Source organism: Chiloscyllium punctatum, chromosome 36, assembly GCF_047496795.1.
Source record: "Chiloscyllium punctatum isolate Juve2018m chromosome 36, sChiPun1.3, whole genome shotgun sequence".
In the NCBI taxonomy this organism is placed as follows: Eukaryota; Metazoa; Chordata; class Chondrichthyes; order Orectolobiformes; family Hemiscylliidae; genus Chiloscyllium; species Chiloscyllium punctatum.
Window position 1 is genome coordinate 75,010,446 of NC_092774.1, and position 19,018 is coordinate 75,029,463.

The 19,018-nt window shown below is 49.0% G+C and overlaps 5 non-coding genes across 5 annotated transcripts; all 5 read left to right on the forward strand.

Annotated features, from left to right (window-relative positions):
* Positions 1-1,492: 1,492 nt before the first annotated feature.
* Positions 1,493-1,564, forward strand: trnam-cau (transfer RNA methionine (anticodon CAU)). The gene has a single exon. It is a non-coding gene; the product is annotated as a tRNA-Met (tRNA).
* A 7,284-nt stretch (positions 1,565-8,848) lies between these two features.
* trnam-cau (transfer RNA methionine (anticodon CAU)) lies at positions 8,849-8,920 on the forward strand. The gene has a single exon. It is a non-coding gene; the product is annotated as a tRNA-Met (tRNA).
* A 2,671-nt stretch (positions 8,921-11,591) lies between these two features.
* trnam-cau (transfer RNA methionine (anticodon CAU)) lies at positions 11,592-11,663 on the forward strand. The gene has a single exon. It is a non-coding gene; the product is annotated as a tRNA-Met (tRNA).
* A 2,672-nt stretch (positions 11,664-14,335) lies between these two features.
* trnam-cau (transfer RNA methionine (anticodon CAU)) lies at positions 14,336-14,407 on the forward strand. Its single transcript has one exon. It is a non-coding gene; the product is annotated as a tRNA-Met (tRNA).
* Positions 14,408-18,946: 4,539 nt separating this feature from the next.
* Positions 18,947-19,018, forward strand: trnam-cau (transfer RNA methionine (anticodon CAU)). The gene has a single exon. It is a non-coding gene; the product is annotated as a tRNA-Met (tRNA).

Below are 19,018 nucleotides of genomic sequence, written 5' to 3' on the forward strand. Positions count from 1 at the left end.
AATACGTCGTGTGTCATAGCAGACGAGGTGATAAACAGGAGTCTTTTGTGTGGTAGGGGTCAAGGACATGGGGGAGTTCAGGCCCTATAGTTATAGAACTCGATATTGAAGACCGGAGGGCTGTAAGGTCTCCAAGTGGAAAATGAGATGTTGTTCTTTCATCTGGAGCTCGAACACTGCTGCAAGCCTGAGACAGGGATGTTGGCCAGGGAACAGGGTGATGTGTTAAAGTGGCAGGCAACCGCAAGGTCAGGGCCTTGAGTTTCTGCGGGCAGAAGCGGGATGTTCTGCGAAGCAGTCACCCAGTTTATGCTTCATGCTACGTTGGGCAAACGACACTGTGAGCAGCGAATGCGGTGGAATGAAATAGCAGCAGGGAGACTGGATGAGAAGCAACTGTTCGGGAAAGTCTTTGCCGCTTGCAATTCTGAGAGCAATCTCAAATGTACTTCATACTGAGCATGTCTCAGGTCGCTCAAGAGGTCTGGGGCATTACCTGCGCGCGTGCTTTCTGGCTCGTTGGTCTAGGCGTGTGATTCTCGCTTAGGGTCTGTTCCTGCGCTGATTTGCGAGAGGTCCCTGGTTCAAATCCCGGACGAGCCCGTGTTTTTTTTTTTAACTTGACTTGTGCAAAACTGCCTGATTAACTTTCTCAAAAAGCACCTTCGTGAAACCAGCGTGGGCTGCCTGGAGTACGAATGAGGCAGAAAACAGAGAAATGAAATGGTTGGAGATCGTGTTCAACAAGCTACTTGGATGCTGCCTGAACTGCTGTGCTCTTCCAGCACCACTAATCCAGAATCTGGTTTCCAGCATCTGCAGTCATTGTTTTTACCATAGTGCTCAACCGGTTGACGTGAGTGGTGCGGTGTTTGAGGAATGTCAGCAATCAAGGTAGATTGGAAAATTGGGACAGCTCTCCTCGGAGAACCGAACTTTTCCAAGTCATGAGGGACCTAGAAACAGGAAATAATGTTGTGAAAATGCTCCCACGCCTGAAAGGATCCATAACGATTCGGCAGAATTTTAAGTCACGAGGAAAAGAAGTAAAAGTGACATTAGGAAGAACATTTTCGTACAGGGAGTGGTGAGGGTCAGTAAGTCCCTGTCTGACATTGACAAAGAGGAAGATTCAATGGACCCAAAAGGGAATTCGGTGGTCACGTTCAGATGTGCAGATTTCCGCTGAGAAGGCGAGAGAATGAAACGACTAGAGTCACACGTTTACTTAAGTGTAGAACCAGCAGAGCGAAGGTGGGCCGCAGAGCCTCCGTCTGCGCTGTGACACATGTTGTGATTCAGTGTGAAATCACAGTTCGACCGACAGAATGTGGGAATTTAGAAAAAAGTTTATATTTACACAGCCTCCATACGTCTGCGAAACAGCATATCACACGACAGCAGTGGAGGTCTTTGACATCAGGCTCGAAGGTGCCTTCAGCGTGCCAGACAAAAGCCTGAAGTGTTCTGTGCAACCAGCTCACCAAGCGGCAGCAGAGTGGCGCAGCGGGAGCGTGCTGGGCCCATAACCCAGAGGTCGATGGATCGAAACCATCCTCTGCTATCGTTCACTGTCACCTTGATCTGCTTTCTTCAGCAAGCTGCCTTTGCATCTACTTGCCGATATGTTCATATCGATCCACTCCATTCAAACGGCATGGGTTTTAGAGGTCTCAGTGGTATTCTGTTCTTGGTCGGTTTCCTCTGAACTGAATCGCAAAACCGGTTCTCTACGATGCTAATGAGCTGTTAAAGTTGAAACTCAGACATCGTCCCCCACTTTTTGGACGGATACCACCGATTGTAGGAGTGAATAACGATCCGCGTGAGAATGCGAATAACTGTTAATGGAGACTGTTAGTGGCTAACAATACGTCGTGTGTCATAGCAGACGAGGTGATAAACAGGAGTCTTTTGTGTGGTAGGGGTCAAGGACATGGGGGAGTTCAGGCCCTATAGTTATAGAACTCGATATTGAAGACCGGAGGGCTGTAAGGTCTCCAAGTGGAAAATGAGATGTTGTTCTTTCATCTGGAGCTCGAACACTGCTGCAAGCCTGAGACAGGGATGTTGGCCAGGGAACAGGGTGATGTGTTAAAGTGGCAGACAACCGCAAGGTCAGGGCCTTGAGTTTCTGCGGGCAGAAGCGGGATATTCTGCGAAGCAGTCACCCAGTTTATGCTTCATGCTACGTTGGGCAAACGACACTGTGAGCAGCGAATGCGGTGGAATGAAATAGCAGCAGGGAGACTGGATGAGAAGCAGCTGTTCGGGAAAGTCTTTGCCGCTTGCAATTCTGAGAGCAATCTCAAATGTATTTCATACTGAGCATGTCTCAGGTCGCTCAAGAGGTCTGGGGCATTTCCTGCGCGCGTGCTTTCTGGCTCGTTGGTCTAGGCGTATGATTCTCGCTTAGGGTCTGTTACTGCGCTGATTTGCGAGAGGTCCCTGGTTCAAATCCCGGACGAGCCCGTGTTTTTTTTTAACTTGACTTGTGCAAAACTGCCTGATTAACTTTCTCAAAAAGCACCTTCGTGAAACCAGCGTGGGCTGCCTGGAGTACGAATGAGGCAGAAAACAGAGAAATGAAATGGTTGGAGATCGTGTTCAACAAGCTACTTGGATGCTGCCTGAACTGCTGTGCTCTTCCAGCACCACTAATCCAGAATCTGGTTTCCAGCATCTGCAGTCATTGTTTTTACCATAGTGCTCAACCGGTTGACGTGAGTGGTGCGGTGTTTGAGGAATGTCAGCAATCAAGGTAGATTGGAAAATTGGGACAGCTCTCCTCGGAGAACCGAACTTTTCCAAGTCATGAGGGACCTAGAAACAGGAAATAATGTTGTGAAAATGCTCCCACGCCTGAAAGGATCCATAACGATTCGGCAGAATTTTAAGTCACGAGGAAAAGAAGTAAAAGTGACATTAGGAAGAACGTTTTCGTACAGGGAGTGGTGAGGGTCAGTAAGTCCCTGTCTGACATTGACAAAGAGGAAGATTCAATGGACCCAAAAGGGAATTCGGTGGTCACGTTCAGATGTGCAGATTTCCGCTGAGAAGGCGAGAGAATGAAACGACTAGAGTCACACGTTTACTTAAGTGTAGAACCAGCAGAGCGAAGGTGGGCCGCAGAGCCTCCGTCTGCGCTGTGACACATGTTGTGATTCAGTGTGAAATCACAGTTCGACCGACAGAATGTGGGAATTTAGAAAAAAGTTTATATTTACACAGCCTCCATACGTCTGCGAAACAGCATATCACACGACAGCAGTGGAGGTCTTTGACATCAGGCTCGAAGGTGCCTGCCGCGTGCCAGACAAAAGCCTGAAGTGTTCTGTGCAACCAGCTACCCAAGCGGCAGCAGAGTGGCGCAGCGGGAGCGTGCTGGGCCCATAACCCAGAAGTCGATGGATCGAAACCATCCTCTGCTATCGTCCACTGTCACCTTGATCTGCTTTCTTCAGCAAGCTGCCTTTGCATCTACTTGCCGATATGTTCATATCGATCCACTCCATTCAAACGGCATGGGTTTTAGAGGTCTCAGTGGTATTCTGTTCTTGGTCGTTTTCCTCTGAACTGAATCGCAAAACCGGTTCTCTACGATGCTAATGAGCTGTTAAAGTTGAAACTCAGACATCGTCCCCCACTTTTTGGACGGATACCACCGATTGTGAATAACCTCAGAGAGAGAGAGAGAGACAAGTGACAGACAGTCGCCGTGGAATCCATGGGCTGAATGGCTTCTGTCTGCGCGAGAATGATGCTACGTGTTGCTGAGGGAGCAAAAATGGTTCATTTTTAACCGTCCCTTCCGTGTTGGACTGCCTGCAGTCCCTCAGCTCAGGGCGGTGGGGATGACTCTCAGTGAGTGAAGGTTTCACACGGATTCTCTTCATCTGGGACACTTGGGGCTCAGATGTTAACTGCTGCGCGGTCGCAGCAAAGAAAGCGATGCCCGCTTTGCAATAGACTTTCTGTAAGATTGCTGCGTGAAGACGATTTCTGAACACCAAGCAGGCTGCACAACAATGTGAATTTACCTGGGCGAAGAGTCCTCGGTGTTCATTTCTCTCTGTCCTGCCAGCACAGCATCTTTCTGTCTCTCCGATAACAGACCTTTGGAGAAAGTTCACAATCAAAGTTGTTCATGTTCCCCGCATTAATGTAACTGACACCTCTCACCCCAAGAGTTTCAGAGAGAGAGAGAGAGAGAAAGAGGGAGAGAAAGCAGAAGAGCGAATGGACTCTTACCCTCCCCCAACCCTACATTCCCCCACCCCCCTCCCCCCAGAACAACGTGCAAGTAGAAATCAAATGGTTTAATTATCCGCCAGTGGAGATAGTCCAGTTCCTGGGGATGAGACAAACATCAGCCCCCCCGGGGACAGAATGACAAGCAGATGTTCTGGAAAGGCTTTGCTGCTTGCAATTCTTGCAGCAATGTGGAATGTACTTCACACTGAGCAAGTTTCAGCTGGCTCAGAGTCTCCAATGTTCATTGCTGTGTTTGCCGCCAGCTCAGAGAGAGAACAATAGGCAGGACGTAGGAGTGAATAACGATCCGCGTGAGAATGCGAATAACTGTTAATGGAGACTGTTAGTGGCTAACAATACGTCGTGTGTCATAGCAGACGAGGTGATAAACAGGAGTCTTTTGTGTGGTAGGGGTCAAGGACATGGGGGAGTTCAGGCCCTATAGTTATAGAACTCGATATTGAAGACCGGAGGGCTGTCAGGTCTCCAAGTGGAAAATGAGATGTTGTTCTTTCATCTGGAGCTCGAACACTGCTGCAAGCCTGAGACAGGGATGTTGGCCAGGGAACAGGGTGATGTGTTAAAGTGGCAGGCAACCGCAAGGTCAGGGCCTTGAGTTTCTGCGGGCAGAAGCGGGATGTTCTGCGAAGCAGTCACCCAGTTTATGCTTCATGCTACGTTGGGCAAACGACACTGTGAGCAGCGAATGCGGTGGAATGAAATAGCAGCAGGGAGACTGGATGAGAAGCAACTGTTCGGGAAAGTCTTTGCCGCTTGCAATTCTGAGAGCAATCTCAAATGTACTTCATACTGAGCATGTCTCAGGTCGCTCAAGAGGTCTGGGGCATTACGTACGCGCGTGCTTTCTGGCTCGTTGGTCTAGGCGTATGATTCTCGCTTAGGGTCTGTTCCTGCGCTGATTTGCGAGAGGTCCCGGGTTCAAATCCCGGACGAGCCCGTGTTTTTTTTATTTTAAACTTGACTTGTGCAAAACTGCCTGATTAACTTTCTCAAAAAGCACCTTCGTGAAACCAGCGTGGGCTGCCTGGAGTACGAATGAGGCAGAAAACAGAGAAATAAAATGGTTGGAGATCGTGTTCAACAAGCTACTTGGATGCTGCCTGAACTGCTGTGCTCTTCCAGCACCACTAATACAGAATCTGGTTTCCAGCATCTGCAGTCATTGTTTTTACCATAGTGCTCAACAGGTTGACGTGAGTGGTGCGGTGTTTGAGGAATGTCAGCAATCAAGGTAGATTGGAAAATTGGGACAGCTCTCCTCGGAGAACCGAACTTTTCCAAGTCATGAGGGACCTAGAAACAGGAAATAATGTTGTGAAAATGCTCCCACGCCTGAAAGGATCCATAACGATTCGGCAGAATTTTAAGTCACGAGGAAAAGAAGTAAAAGTGACATTAGGAAGAACGTTTTCGTACAGGGAGTGGTGAGGGTCAGTAAGTCCCTGTCTGACATTGACAAAGAGGAAGATTCAATGGACCCAAAAGGGAATTCGGTGGTCACGTTCAGATGTGCAGATTTCCGCTGAGAAGGCGAGAGAATGAAACGACTAGAGTCACACGTTTACTTAAGTGTAGAACCAGCAGAGCGAAGGTGGGCCGCAGAGCCTCCGTCTGCGCTGTGACACATGTTGTGATTCAGTGTGAAATCACAGTTCGACCGACAGAATGTGGGAATTTAGAAAAAAGTTTATATTTACACAGCCTCCATACGTCTGCGAAACAGCATATCACACGACAGCAGTGGAGGTCTTTGACATCAGGCTCGAAGGTGCCTGCAGCGTGCCAGACAAAAGCCTGAAGTGTTCTGTGCAACCAGCTTACCAAGCGGCAGCAGAGTGGCGCAGCGGGAGCGTGCTGGGCCCATAACCCAGAGGTCGATGGATCGAAACCATCCTCTGCCATCGTTCACTATCACCTTGATCTGCTTTCTTCAGCAAGCTGCCTTTGCATCTACTTGCCGATATGTTCATATCGATCCACTCCATTCAAACGGCATGGGTTTTAGAGGTCTCAGTGGTATTCTGTTCTTGGTCGGTTTCCTCTGAACTGAATCGCAAAACCGGTTCTCTACGATGCTAATGAGCTGTTAAAGTTGAAACTCAGACATCGTCCCCCACTTTTTGGACGGATACCACCGATTGTGAATAACCTCAGAGAGAGAGAGAGAGAGACAAGTGACAGACAGTCGCCGTGGAATCCAGGGGCTGAATGGCTTCTGTCTGCGCGAGAATGATGCTACGTGTTGCTGAGGGAGCAAAAATGGTTCATTTTTAACCGTCCCTTCCGTGTTGGACTGCCTGCAGTCCCTCAGCTCAGGGCGGTGGGGATGACTCTCAGTGAGTGAAGGTTTCACTCGGATTCTCTTCATCTGGGACACTTGGGGCTCAGATGTTAACTGCTGCGCGGTCGCAGCAAAGAAAGCGATGCCCGCTTTGCAATAGACTTTCTGTAAGATTGCTGCGTGAAGACGATTTCTGAACACCAAGCAGGCTGCACAACAATGTGAATTTACCTGGGCGAAGAGTCCTCGGTGTTCATTTCTCTCTGTCCTGCCAGCACAGCATCTTTCTGTCTCTCCGATAACAGACCTTTGGAGAAAGTTCACAATCAAAGTTGTTCATGTTCCCCGCATTAATGTAACTGACACCTCTCACCCCAAGAGTTTCAGAGAGAGAGAGAGAGAGAAAGAGGGAGAGAAAGCAGAAGAGCGAATGGACTCTTACCCTCCCCCAACCCTACATTCCCCCACCCCCCTCCCCCCAGAACAACGTGCAAGTAGAAATCAAATGGTTTAATTATCCGCCAGTGGAGATAGTCCAGTTCCTGGGGATGAGACAAACATCAGCCCCCCCGGGGACAGAATGACAAGCAGATGTTCTGGAAAGGCTTTGCTGCTTGCAATTCTTGCAGCAATGTGGAATGTACTTCACACTGAGCAAGTTTCAGCTGGCTCAGAGTCTCCAATGTTCATTGCTGTGTTTGCCGCCAGCTCAGAGAGAGAACAATAGGCAGGACGTAGGAGTGAATAACGATCCGCGTGAGAATGCGAATAACTGTTAATGGAGACTGTTAGTGGCTAACAATACGTCGTGTGTCATAGCAGACGAGGTGATAAACAGGAGTCTTTTGTGTGGTAGGGGTCAAGGACATGGGGGAGTTCAGGCCCTATAGTTATAGAACTCGATATTGAAGACCGGAGGGCTGTAAGGTCTCCAAGTGGAAAATGAGATGTTGTTCTTTCATCTGGAGCTCGAACACTGCTGCAAGCCTGAGACAGGGATGTCGGCCAGGGAACAGGGTGATGTGTTAAAGTGGCAGGCAACCGCAAGGTCAGGGCCTTGAGTTTCTGCGGGCAGAAGCGGGATGTTCTGCGAAGCAGTCACCCAGTTTATGCTTCATGCTACGTTGGGCAAACGACACTGTGAGCAGCGAATGCGGTGGAATGAAATAGCAGCAGGGAGACTGGATGAGAAGCAACTGTTCGGGAAAGTCTTTGCCGCTTGCAATTCTGAGAGCAATCTCAAATGTACTTCATACTGAGCATGTCTCAGGTCGCTCAAGAGGTCTGGGGCATTACTTACGCGCGTGCTTTCTGGCTCGTTGGTCTAGGCGTATGATTCTCGCTTAGGGTCTGTTCCTGCGCTGATTTGCGAGAGGTCCCGGGTTCAAATCCCGGACGAGCCCGTGTTTTTTTTTTTAACTTGACTTGTGCAAAACTGCCTGATTAACTTTCTCAAAAAGCACCTTCGTGAAACCAGCGTGGGCTGCCTGGAGTACGAATGAGGCAGAAAACAGAGAAATGAAATGGTTGGAGATCGTGTTCAACAAGCTACTTGGATGCTGCCTGAACTGCTGTGCTCTTCCAGCACCACTAATCCAGAATCTGGTTTCCAGCATCTGCAGTCATTGTTTTTACCATAGTGCTCAACAGGTTGACGTGAGTGGTGCGGTGTTTGAGGAATGTCAGCAATCAAGGTAGATTGGAAAATTGGGACAGCTCTCCTCGGAGAACCGAACTTTTCCAAGTCATGAGGGACCTAGAAACAGGAAATAATGTTGTGAAAATGCTCCCACGCCTGAAAGGATCCATAACGATTCGGCAGAATTTTAAGTCACGAGGAAAAGAAGTAAAAGTGACATTAGGAAGAACGTTTTCGTACAGGGAGTGGTGAGGGTCAGTAAGTCCCTGTCTGACATTGACAAAGAGGAAGATTCAATGGACCCAAAAGGGAATTCGGTGGTCACGTTCAGATGTGCAGATTTCCGCTGAGAAGGCGAGAGAATGAAACGACTAGAGTCACACGTTTACTTAAGTGTAGAACCAGCAGAGCGAAGGTGGGCCGCAGAGCCTCCGTCTGCGCTGTGACACATGTTGTGATTCAGTGTGAAATCACAGTTCGACCGACAGAATGTGGGAATTTAGAAAAAAGTTTATATTTACACAGCCTCCATACGTCTGCGAAACAGCATATCACACGACAGCAGTGGAGGTCTTTGACACCAGGCTCGAAGGTGCCTTCAGCGTGCCAGACAAAAGCCTGAAGTGTTCTGTGCAACCAGCTCCCCAAGCGGCAGCAGAGTGGCGCAGCGGGAGCGTGCTGGGCCCATAACCCAGAGGTCGATGGATCGAAACCATCCTCTGCTATCGTTCACTGTCACCTTGATCTGCTTTCTTCAGCAAGCTGCCTTTGCATCTACTTGCCGATATGTTCATATCGATCCACTCCATTCAAACGGCATGGGTTTTAGAGGTCTCAGTGGTATTCTGTTCTTGGTCGGTTTCCTCTGAACTGAATCGCAAAACCGGTTCTCTACGATGCTAATGAGCTGTTAAAGTTGAAACTCAGACATCGTCCCCCACTTTTTGGACGGATACCACCGATTGTGAATAACCTCAGAGAGAGAGAGAGAGAGACAAGTGACAGACAGTCGCCGTGGAATCCAGGGGCTGAATGGCTTCTGTCTGCGCGAGAATGATGCTACGTGTTGCTGAGGGAGCAAAAATGGTTCATTTTTAACCGTCCCTTCCGTGTTGGACTGCCTGCAGTCCCTCAGCTCAGGGCGGTGGGGATGACTCTCAGTGAGTGAAGGTTTCACTCGGATTCTCTTCATCTGGGACACTTGGGGCTCAGATGTTAACTGCTGCGCGGTCGCAGCAAAGAAAGCGATGCCCGCTTTGCAATAGACTTTCTGTAAGATTGCTGCGTGAAGACGATTTCTGAACACCAAGCAGGCTGCACAACAATGTGAATTTACCTGGGCGAAGAGTCCTCGGTGTTCATTTCTCTCTGTCCTGCCAGCACAGCATCTTTCTGTCTCTCCGATAACAGACCTTTGGAGAAAGTTCACAATCAAAGTTGTTCATGTTCCCCGCATTAATGTAACTGACACCTCTCACCCCAAGAGTTTCAGAGAGAGAGAGAGAGAGAAAGAGGGAGAGAAAGCAGAAGAGCGAATGGACTCTTACCCTCCCCCAACCCTACATTCCCCCACCCCCCTCCCCCCAGAACAACGTGCAAGTAGAAATCAAATGGTTTAATTATCCGCCAGTGGAGATAGTCCAGTTCCTGGGGATGAGACAAACATCAGCCCCCCCGGGGACAGAATGACAAGCAGATGTTCTGGAAAGGCTTTGCTGCTTGCAATTCTTGCAGCAATGTGGAATGTACTTCACACTGAGCAAGTTTCAGCTGGCTCAGAGTCTCCAATGTTCATTGCTGTGTTTGCCGCCAGCTCAGAGAGAGAACAATAGGCAGGACGTAGGAGTGAATAACGATCCGCGTGAGAATGCGAATAACTGTTAATGGAGACTGTTAGTGGCTAACAATACGTCGTGTGTCATAGCAGACGAGGTGATAAACAGGAGTCTTTTGTGTGGTAGGGGTCAAGGACATGGGGGAGTTCAGGCCCTATAGTTATAGAACTCGATATTGAAGACCGGAGGGCTGTCAGGTCTCCAAGTGGAAAATGAGATGTTATTCTTTCATCTGGAGCTCGAACACTGCTGCAAGCCTGAGACAGGGATGTTGGCCAGGGAACAGGGTGATGTGTTAAAGTGGCAGGCAACCGCAAGGTCAGGGCCTTGAGTTTCTGCGGGCAGAAGCGGGATGTTCTGCGAAGCAGTCACCCAGTTTATGCTTCATGCTACGTTGGGCAAACGACACTGTGAGCAGCGAATGCGGTGGAATGAAATAGCAGCAGGGAGACTGGATGAGAAGCAACTGTTCGGGAAAGTCTTTGCCGCTTGCAATTCTGAGAGCAATCTCAAATGTACTTCATACTGAGCATGTCTCAGGTCGCTCAAGATGTCTGGGGCATTACTTACGCGCGTGCTTTCTGGCTCGTTGGTCTAGGCGTATGATTCTCGCTTAGGGTCTGTTCCTGCGCTGATTTGCGAGAGGTCCCGGGTTCAAATCCCGGACGAGCCCGTGTTTTTTTTTAAACTTGACTTGTGCAAAACTGCCTGATTAACTTTCTCAAAAAGCACCTTCGTGAAACCAGCGTGGGCTGCCTGGAGTACGAATGAGGCAGAAAACAGAGAAATAAAATGGTTGGAGATCGTGTTCAACAAGCTACTTGGATGCTGCCTGAACTGCTGTGCTCTTCCAGCACCACTAATACAGAATCTGGTTTCCAGCATCTGCAGTCATTGTTTTTACCATAGTGCTCAACAGGTTGACGTGAGTGGTGCGGTGTTTGAGGAATGTCAGCAATCAAGGTAGATTGGAAAATTGGGACAGCTCTCCTCGGAGAACCGAACTTTTCCAAGTCATGAGGGACCTAGAAACAGGAAATAATGTTGTGAAAATGCTCCCACGCCTGAAAGGATCCATAACGATTCGGCAGAATTTTAAGTCACGAGGAAAAGAAGTAAAAGTGACATTAGGAAGAACGTTTTCGTACAGGGAGTGGTGAGGGTCAGTAAGTCCCTGTCTGACATTGACAAAGAGGAAGATTCAATGGACCCAAAAGGGAATTCGGTGGTCACGTTCAGATGTGCAGATTTCCGCTGAGAAGGCGAGAGAATGAAACGACTAGAGTCACACGTTTACTTAAGTGTAGAACCAGCAGAGCGAAGGTGGGCCGCAGAGCCTCCGTCTGCGCTGTGACACATGTTGTGATTCAGTGTGAAATCACAGTTCGACCGACAGAATGTGGGAATTTAGAAAAAAGTTTATATTTACACAGCCTCCATACGTCTGCGAAACAGCATATCACACGACAGCAGTGGAGGTCTTTGACATCAGGCTCGAAGGTGCCTGCAGCGTGCCAGACAAAAGCCTGAAGTGTTCTGTGCAACCAGCTTACCAAGCGGCAGCAGAGTGGCGCAGCGGGAGCGTGCTGGGCCCATAACCCAGAGGTCGATGGATCGAAACCATCCTCTGCTATCGTTCACTATCACCTTGATCTGCTTTCTTCAGCAAGCTGCCTTTGCATCTACTTGCCGATATGTTCATATCGATCCACTCCATTCAAACGGCATGGGTTTTAGAGGTCTCAGTGGTATTCTGTTCTTGGTCGGTTTCCTCTGAACTGAATCGCAAAACCGGTTCTCTACGATGCTAATGAGCTGTTAAAGTTGAAACTCAGACATCGTCCCCCACTTTTTGGACGGATACCACCGATTGTGAATAACCTCAGAGAGAGAGAGAGAGAGACAAGTGACAGACAGTCGCCGTGGAATCCAGGGGCTGAATGGCTTCTGTCTGCGCGAGAATGATGCTACGTGTTGCTGAGGGAGCAAAAATGGTTCATTTTTAACCGTCCCTTCCGTGTTGGACTGCCTGCAGTCCCTCAGCTCAGGGCGGTGGGGATGACTCTCAGTGAGTGAAGGTTTCACTCGGATTCTCTTCATCTGGGACACTTGGGGCTCAGATGTTAACTGCTGCGCGGTCGCAGCAAAGAAAGCGATGCCCGCTTTGCAATAGACTTTCTGTAAGATTGCTGCGTGAAGACGATTTCTGAACACCAAGCAGGCTGCACAACAATGTGAATTTACCTGGGCGAAGAGTCCTCGGTGTTCATTTCTCTCTGTCCTGCCAGCACAGCATCTTTCTGTCTCTCCGATAACAGACCTTTGGAGAAAGTTCACAATCAAAGTTGTTCATGTTCCCCGCATTAATGTAACTGACACCTCTCACCCCAAGAGTTTCAGAGAGAGAGAGAGAGAGAAAGAGGGAGAGAAAGCAGAAGAGCGAATGGACTCTTACCCTCCCCCAACCCTACATTCCCCCACCCCCCTCCCCCCAGAACAACGTGCAAGTAGAAATCAAATGGTTTAATTATCCGCCAGTGGAGATAGTCCAGTTCCTGGGGATGAGACAAACATCAGCCCCCCCGGGGACAGAATGACAAGCAGATGTTCTGGAAAGGCTTTGCTGCTTGCAATTCTTGCAGCAATGTGGAATGTACTTCACACTGAGCAAGTTTCAGCTGGCTCAGAGTCTCCAATGTTCATTGCTGTGTTTGCCGCCAGCTCAGAGAGAGAACAATAGGCAGGACGTAGGAGTGAATAACGATCCGCGTGAGAATGCGAATAACTGTTAATGGAGACTGTTAGTGGCTAACAATACGTCGTGTGTCATAGCAGACGAGGTGATAAACAGGAGTCTTTTGTGTGGTAGGGGTCAAGGACATGGGGGAGTTCAGGCCCTATAGTTATAGAACTCGATATTGAAGACCGGAGGGCTGTAAGGTCTCCAAGTGGAAAATGAGATGTTGTTCTTTCATCTGGAGCTCGAACACTGCTGCAAGCCTGAGACAGGGATGTTGGCCAGGGAACAGGGTGATGTGTTAAAGTGGCAGGCAACCGCAAGGTCAGGGCCTTGAGTTTCTGCGGGCAGAAGCGGGATGTTCTGCGAAGCAGTCACCCAGTTTATGCTTCATGCTACGTTGGGCAAACGACACTGTGAGCAGCGAATGCGGTGGAATGAAATAGCAGCAGGGAGACTGGATGAGAAGCAGCTGTTCGGGAAAGTCTTTGCCGCTTGCAATTCTGAGAGCAATCTCAAATGTATTTCATACTGAGCATGTCTCAGGTCGCTCAAGAGGTCTGGGGCATTTCCTGCGCGCGTGCTTTCTGGCTCGTTGGTCTAGGCGTATGATTCTCGCTTAGGGTCTGTTACTGCGCTGATTTGCGAGAGGTCCCTGGTTCAAATCCCGGACGAGCCCGTGTTTTTTTTTTTAACTTGACTTGTGCAAAACTGCCTGATTAACTTTCTCAAAAAGCACCTTCGTGAAACCAGCGTGGGCTGCCTGGAGTACGAATGAGGCAGAAAACAGAGAAATGAAATGGTTGGAGATCGTGTTCAACAAGCTACTTGGATGCTGCCTGAACTGCTGTGCTCTTCCAGCACCACTAATCCAGAATCTGGTTTCCAGCATCTGCAGTCATTGTTTTTACCATAGTGCTCAACCGGTTGACGTGAGTGGTGCGGTGTTTGAGGAATGTCAGCAATCAAGGTAGATTGGAAAATTGGGACAGCTCTCCTCGGAGAACCGAACTTTTCCAAGTCATGAGGGACCTAGAAACAGGAAATAATGTTGTGAAAATGCTCCCACGCCTGAAAGGATCCATAACGATTCGGCAGAATTTTAAGTCACGAGGAAAAGAAGTAAAAGTGACATTAGGAAGAACGTTTTCGTACAGGGAGTGGTGAGGGTCAGTAAGTCCCTGTCTGACATTGACAAAGAGGAAGATTCAATGGACCCAAAAGGGAATTCGGTGGTCACGTTCAGATGTGCAGATTTCCGCTGAGAAGGCGAGAGAATGAAACGACTAGAGTCACACGTTTACTTAAGTGTAGAACCAGCAGAGCGAAGGTGGGCCGCAGAGCCTCCGTCTGCGCTGTGACACATGTTGTGATTCAGTGTGAAATCACAGTTCGACCGACAGAATGTGGGAATTTAGAAAAAAGTTTATATTTACACAGCCTCCATACGTCTGCGAAACAGCATATCACACGACAGCAGTGGAGGTCTTTGACACCAGGCTCGAAGGTGCCTTCAGCGTGCCAGACAAAAGCCTGAAGTGTTCTGTGCAACCAGCTCACCAAGCGGCAGCAGAGTGGCGCAGCGGGAGCGTGCTGGGCCCATAACCCAGAGGTCGATGGATCGAAACCATCCTCTGCTATCGTTCACTGTCACCTTGATCTGCTTTCTTCAGCAAGCTGCCTTTGCATCTACTTGCCGATATGTTCATATCGATCCACTCCATTCAAACGGCATGGGTTTTAGAGGTCTCAGTGGTATTCTGTTCTTGGTCGGTTTCCTCTGAACTGAATCGCAAAACCGGTTCTCTACGATGCTAATGAGCTGTTAAAGTTGAAACTCAGACATCGTCCCCCACTTTTTGGACGGATACCACCGATTGTAGGAGTGAATAACGATCCGCGTGAGAATGCGAATAACTGTTAATGGAGACTGTTAGTGGCTAACAATACGTCGTGTGTCATAGCAGACGAGGTGATAAACAGGAGTCTTTTGTGTGGTAGGGGTCAAGGACATGGGGGAGTTCAGGCCCTATAGTTATAGAACTCGATATTGAAGACCGGAGGGCTGTAAGGTCTCCAAGTGGAAAATGAGATGTTGTTCTTTCATCTGGAGCTCGAACACTGCTGCAAGCCTGAGACAGGGATGTTGGCCAGGGAACAGGGTGATGTGTTAAAGTGGCAGACAACCGCAAGGTCAGGGCCTTGAGTTTCTGCGGGCAGAAGCGGGATATTCTGCGAAGCAGTCACCCAGTTTATGCTTCATGCTACGTTGGGCAAACGACACTGTGAGCAGCGAATGCGGTGGAATGAAATAGCAGCAGGGAGACTGGATGAGAAGCAGCTGTTCGGGAAAGTCTTTGCCGCTTGCAATTCTGAGAGCAATCTCAAATGTATTTCATACTGAGCATGTCTCAGGTCGCTCAAGAGGTCTGGGGCATTTCCTGCGCGCGTGCTTTCTGGCTCGTTGGTCTAGGCGTATGATTCTCGCTTAGGGTCTGTTACTGCGCTGATTTGCGAGAGGTCCCTGGTTCAAATCCCGGACGAGCCCGTGTTTTTTTTTAACTTGACTTGTGCAAAACTGCCTGATTAACTTTCTCAAAAAGCACCTTCGTGAAACCAGCGTGGGCTGCCTGGAGTACGAATGAGGCAGAAAACAGAGAAATGAAATGGTTGGAGATCGTGTTCAACAAGCTACTTGGATGCTGCCTGAACTGCTGTGCTCTTCCAGCACCACTAATCCAGAATCTGGTTTCCAGCATCTGCAGTCATTGTTTTTACCATAGTGCTCAACCGGTTGACGTGAGTGGTGCGGTGTTTGAGGAATGTCAGCAATCAAGGTAGATTGGAAAATTGGGACAGCTCTCCTCGGAGAACCGAACTTTTCCAAGTCATGAGGGACCTAGAAACAGGAAATAATGTTGTGAAAATGCTCCCACGCCTGAAAGGATCCATAACGATTCGGCAGAATTTTAAGTCACGAGGAAAAGAAGTAAAAGTGACATTAGGAAGAACGTTTTCGTACAGGGAGTGGTGAGGGTCAGTAAGTCCCTGTCTGACATTGACAAAGAGGAAGATTCAATGGACCCAAAAGGGAATTCGGTGGTCACGTTCAGATGTGCAGATTTCCGCTGAGAAGGCGAGAGAATGAAACGACTAGAGTCACACGTTTACTTAAGTGTAGAACCAGCAGAGCGAAGGTGGGCCGCAGAGCCTCCGTCTGCGCTGTGACACATGTTGTGATTCAGTGTGAAATCACAGTTCGACCGACAGAATGTGGGAATTTAGAAAAAAGTTTATATTTACACAGCCTCCATACGTCTGCGAAACAGCATATCACACGACAGCAGTGGAGGTCTTTGACATCAGGCTCGAAGGTGCCTGCCGCGTGCCAGACAAAAGCCTGAAGTGTTCTGTGCAACCAGCTACCCAAGCGGCAGCAGAGTGGCGCAGCGGGAGCGTGCTGGGCCCATAACCCAGAAGTCGATGGATCGAAACCATCCTCTGCCATCGTTCACTATCACCTTGATCTGCTTTCTTCAGCAAGCTGCCTTTGCATCTACTTGCCGATATGTTCATATCGATCCACTCCATTCAAACGGCATGGGTTTTAGAGGTCTCAGTGGTATTCTGTTCTTGGTCGGTTTCCTCTGAACTGAATCGCAAAACCGGTTCTCTACGATGCTAATGAGCTGTTAAAGTTGAAACTCAGACATCGTCCCCCACTTTTTGGACGGATACCACCGATTGTGAATAACCTCAGAGAGAGAGAGAGAGAGACAAGTGACAGACAGTCGCCGTGGAATCCAGGGGCTGAATGGCTTCTGTCTGCGCGAGAATGATGCTACGTGTTGCTGAGGGAGCAAAAATGGTTCATTTTTAACCGTCCCTTCCGTGTTGGACTGCCTGCAGTCCCTCAGCTCAGGGCGGTGGGGATGACTCTCAGTGAGTGAAGGTTTCACTCGGATTCTCTTCATCTGGGACACTTGGGGCTCAGATGTTAACTGCTGCGCGGTCGCAGCAAAGAAAGCGATGCCCGCTTTGCAATAGACTTTCTGTAAGATTGCTGCGTGAAGACGATTTCTGAACACCAAGCAGGCTGCACAACAATGTGAATTTACCTGGGCGAAGAGTCCTCGGTGTTCATTTCTCTCTGTCCTGCCAGCACAGCATCTTTCTGTCTCTCCGATAACAGACCTTTGGAGAAAGTTCACAATCAAAGTTGTTCATGTTCCCCGCATTAATGTAACTGACACCTCTCACCCCAAGAGTTTCAGAGAGAGAGAGAGAGAGAAAGAGGGAGAGAAAGCAGAAGAGCGAATGGACTCTTACCCTCCCCCAACCCTACATTCCCCCACCCCCCTCCCCCCAGAACAACGTGCAAGTAGAAATCAAATGGTTTAATTATCCGCCAGTGGAGATAGTCCAGTTCCTGGGGATGAGACAAACATCAGCCCCCCCGGGGACAGAATGACAAGCAGATGTTCTGGAAAGGCTTTGCTGCTTGCAATTCTTGCAGCAATGTGGAATGTACTTCACACTGAGCAAGTTTCAGCTGGCTCAGAGTCTCCAATGTTCATTGCTGTGTTTGCCGCCAGCTCAGAGAGAGAACAATAGGCAGGACGTAGGAGTGAATAACGATCCGCGTGAGAATGCGAATAACTGTTAATGGAGACTGTTAGTGGCTAACAATACGTCGTGTGTCATAGCAGACGAGGTGATAAACAGGAGTCTTTTGTGTGGTAGGGGTCAAGGACATGGGGGAGTTCAGGCCCTATAGTTATAGAACTCGATATTGAAGACCGGAGGGCTGTAAGGTCTCCAAGTGGAAAATGAGATGTTGTTCTTTCATCTGGAGCTCGAACACTGCTGCAAGCCTGAGACAGGGATGTTGGCCAGGGAACAGGGTGATGTGTTAAAGTGGCAGGCAACCGCAAGGTCAGGGCCTTGAGTTTCTGCGGGCAGAAGCGGGATGTTCTGCGAAGCAGTCACCCAGTTTATGCTTCATGCTACGTTGGGCAAACGACACTGTGAGCAGCGAATGCGGTGGAATGAAATAGCAGCAGGGAGACTGGATGAGAAGCAGCTGTTCGGGAAAGTCTTTGCCGCTTGCAATTCTGAGAGCAATCTCAAATGTATTTCATACTGAGCATGTCTCAGGTCGCTCAAGAGGTCTGGGGCATTTCCTGCGCGCGTGCTTTCTGGCTCGTTGGTCTAGGCGTATGATTCTCGCTTAGGGTCTGTTACTGCGCTGATTTGCGAGAGGTCCCTGGTTCAAATCCCGGACGAGCCCGTGTTTTTTTTTTTAACTTGACTTGTGCAAAACTGCCTGATTAACTTTCTCAAAAAGCACCTTCGTGAAACCAGCGTGGGCTGCCTGGAGTACGAATGAGGCAGAAAACAGAGAAATGAAATGGTTGGAGATCGTGTTCAACAAGCTACTTGGATGCTGCCTGAACTGCTGTGCTCTTCCAGCACCACTAATCCAGAATCTGGTTTCCAGCATCTGCAGTCATTGTTTTTACCATAGTGCTCAACCGGTTGACGTGAGTGGTGCGGTGTTTGAGGAATGTCAGCAATCAAGGTAGATTGGAAAATTGGGACAGCTCTCCTCGGAGAACCGAACTTTTCCAAGTCATGAGGGACCTAGAAACAGGAAATAATGTTGTGAAAATGCTCCCACGCCTGAAAGGATCCATAACGATTCGGCAGAATTTTAAGTCACGAGGAAAAGAAGTAAAAGTGACATTAGGAAGAACGTTTTCGTACAGGGAGTGGTGAGGGTCAGTAAGTCCCTGTCTGACATTGACAAAGAGGAAGATTCAATGGACCCAAAAGGGAATTCGGTGGTCACGTTCAGATGTGCAGATTTCCGCTGAGAAGGCGAGAGAATGAAACGACTAGAGTCACACGTTTACTTAAGTGTAGAACCAGCAGAGCGAAGGTGGGCCGCAGAGCCTCCGTCTGCGCTGTGACACATGTTGTGATTCAGTGTGAAATCACAGTTCGACCGACAGAATGTGGGAATTTAGAAAAAAGTTTATATTTACACAGCCTCCATACGTCTGCGAAACAGCATATCACACGACAGCAGTGGAGGTCTTTGACATCAGGCTCGAAGGTGCCTGCAGCGTGCCAGACAAAAGCCTGAAGTGTTCTGTGCAACCAGCTTACCAAGCGGCAGCAGAGTGGCGCAGCGGGAGCGTGCTGGGCCCATAACCCAGAGGTCGATGGATCGAAACCATCCTCTGCTA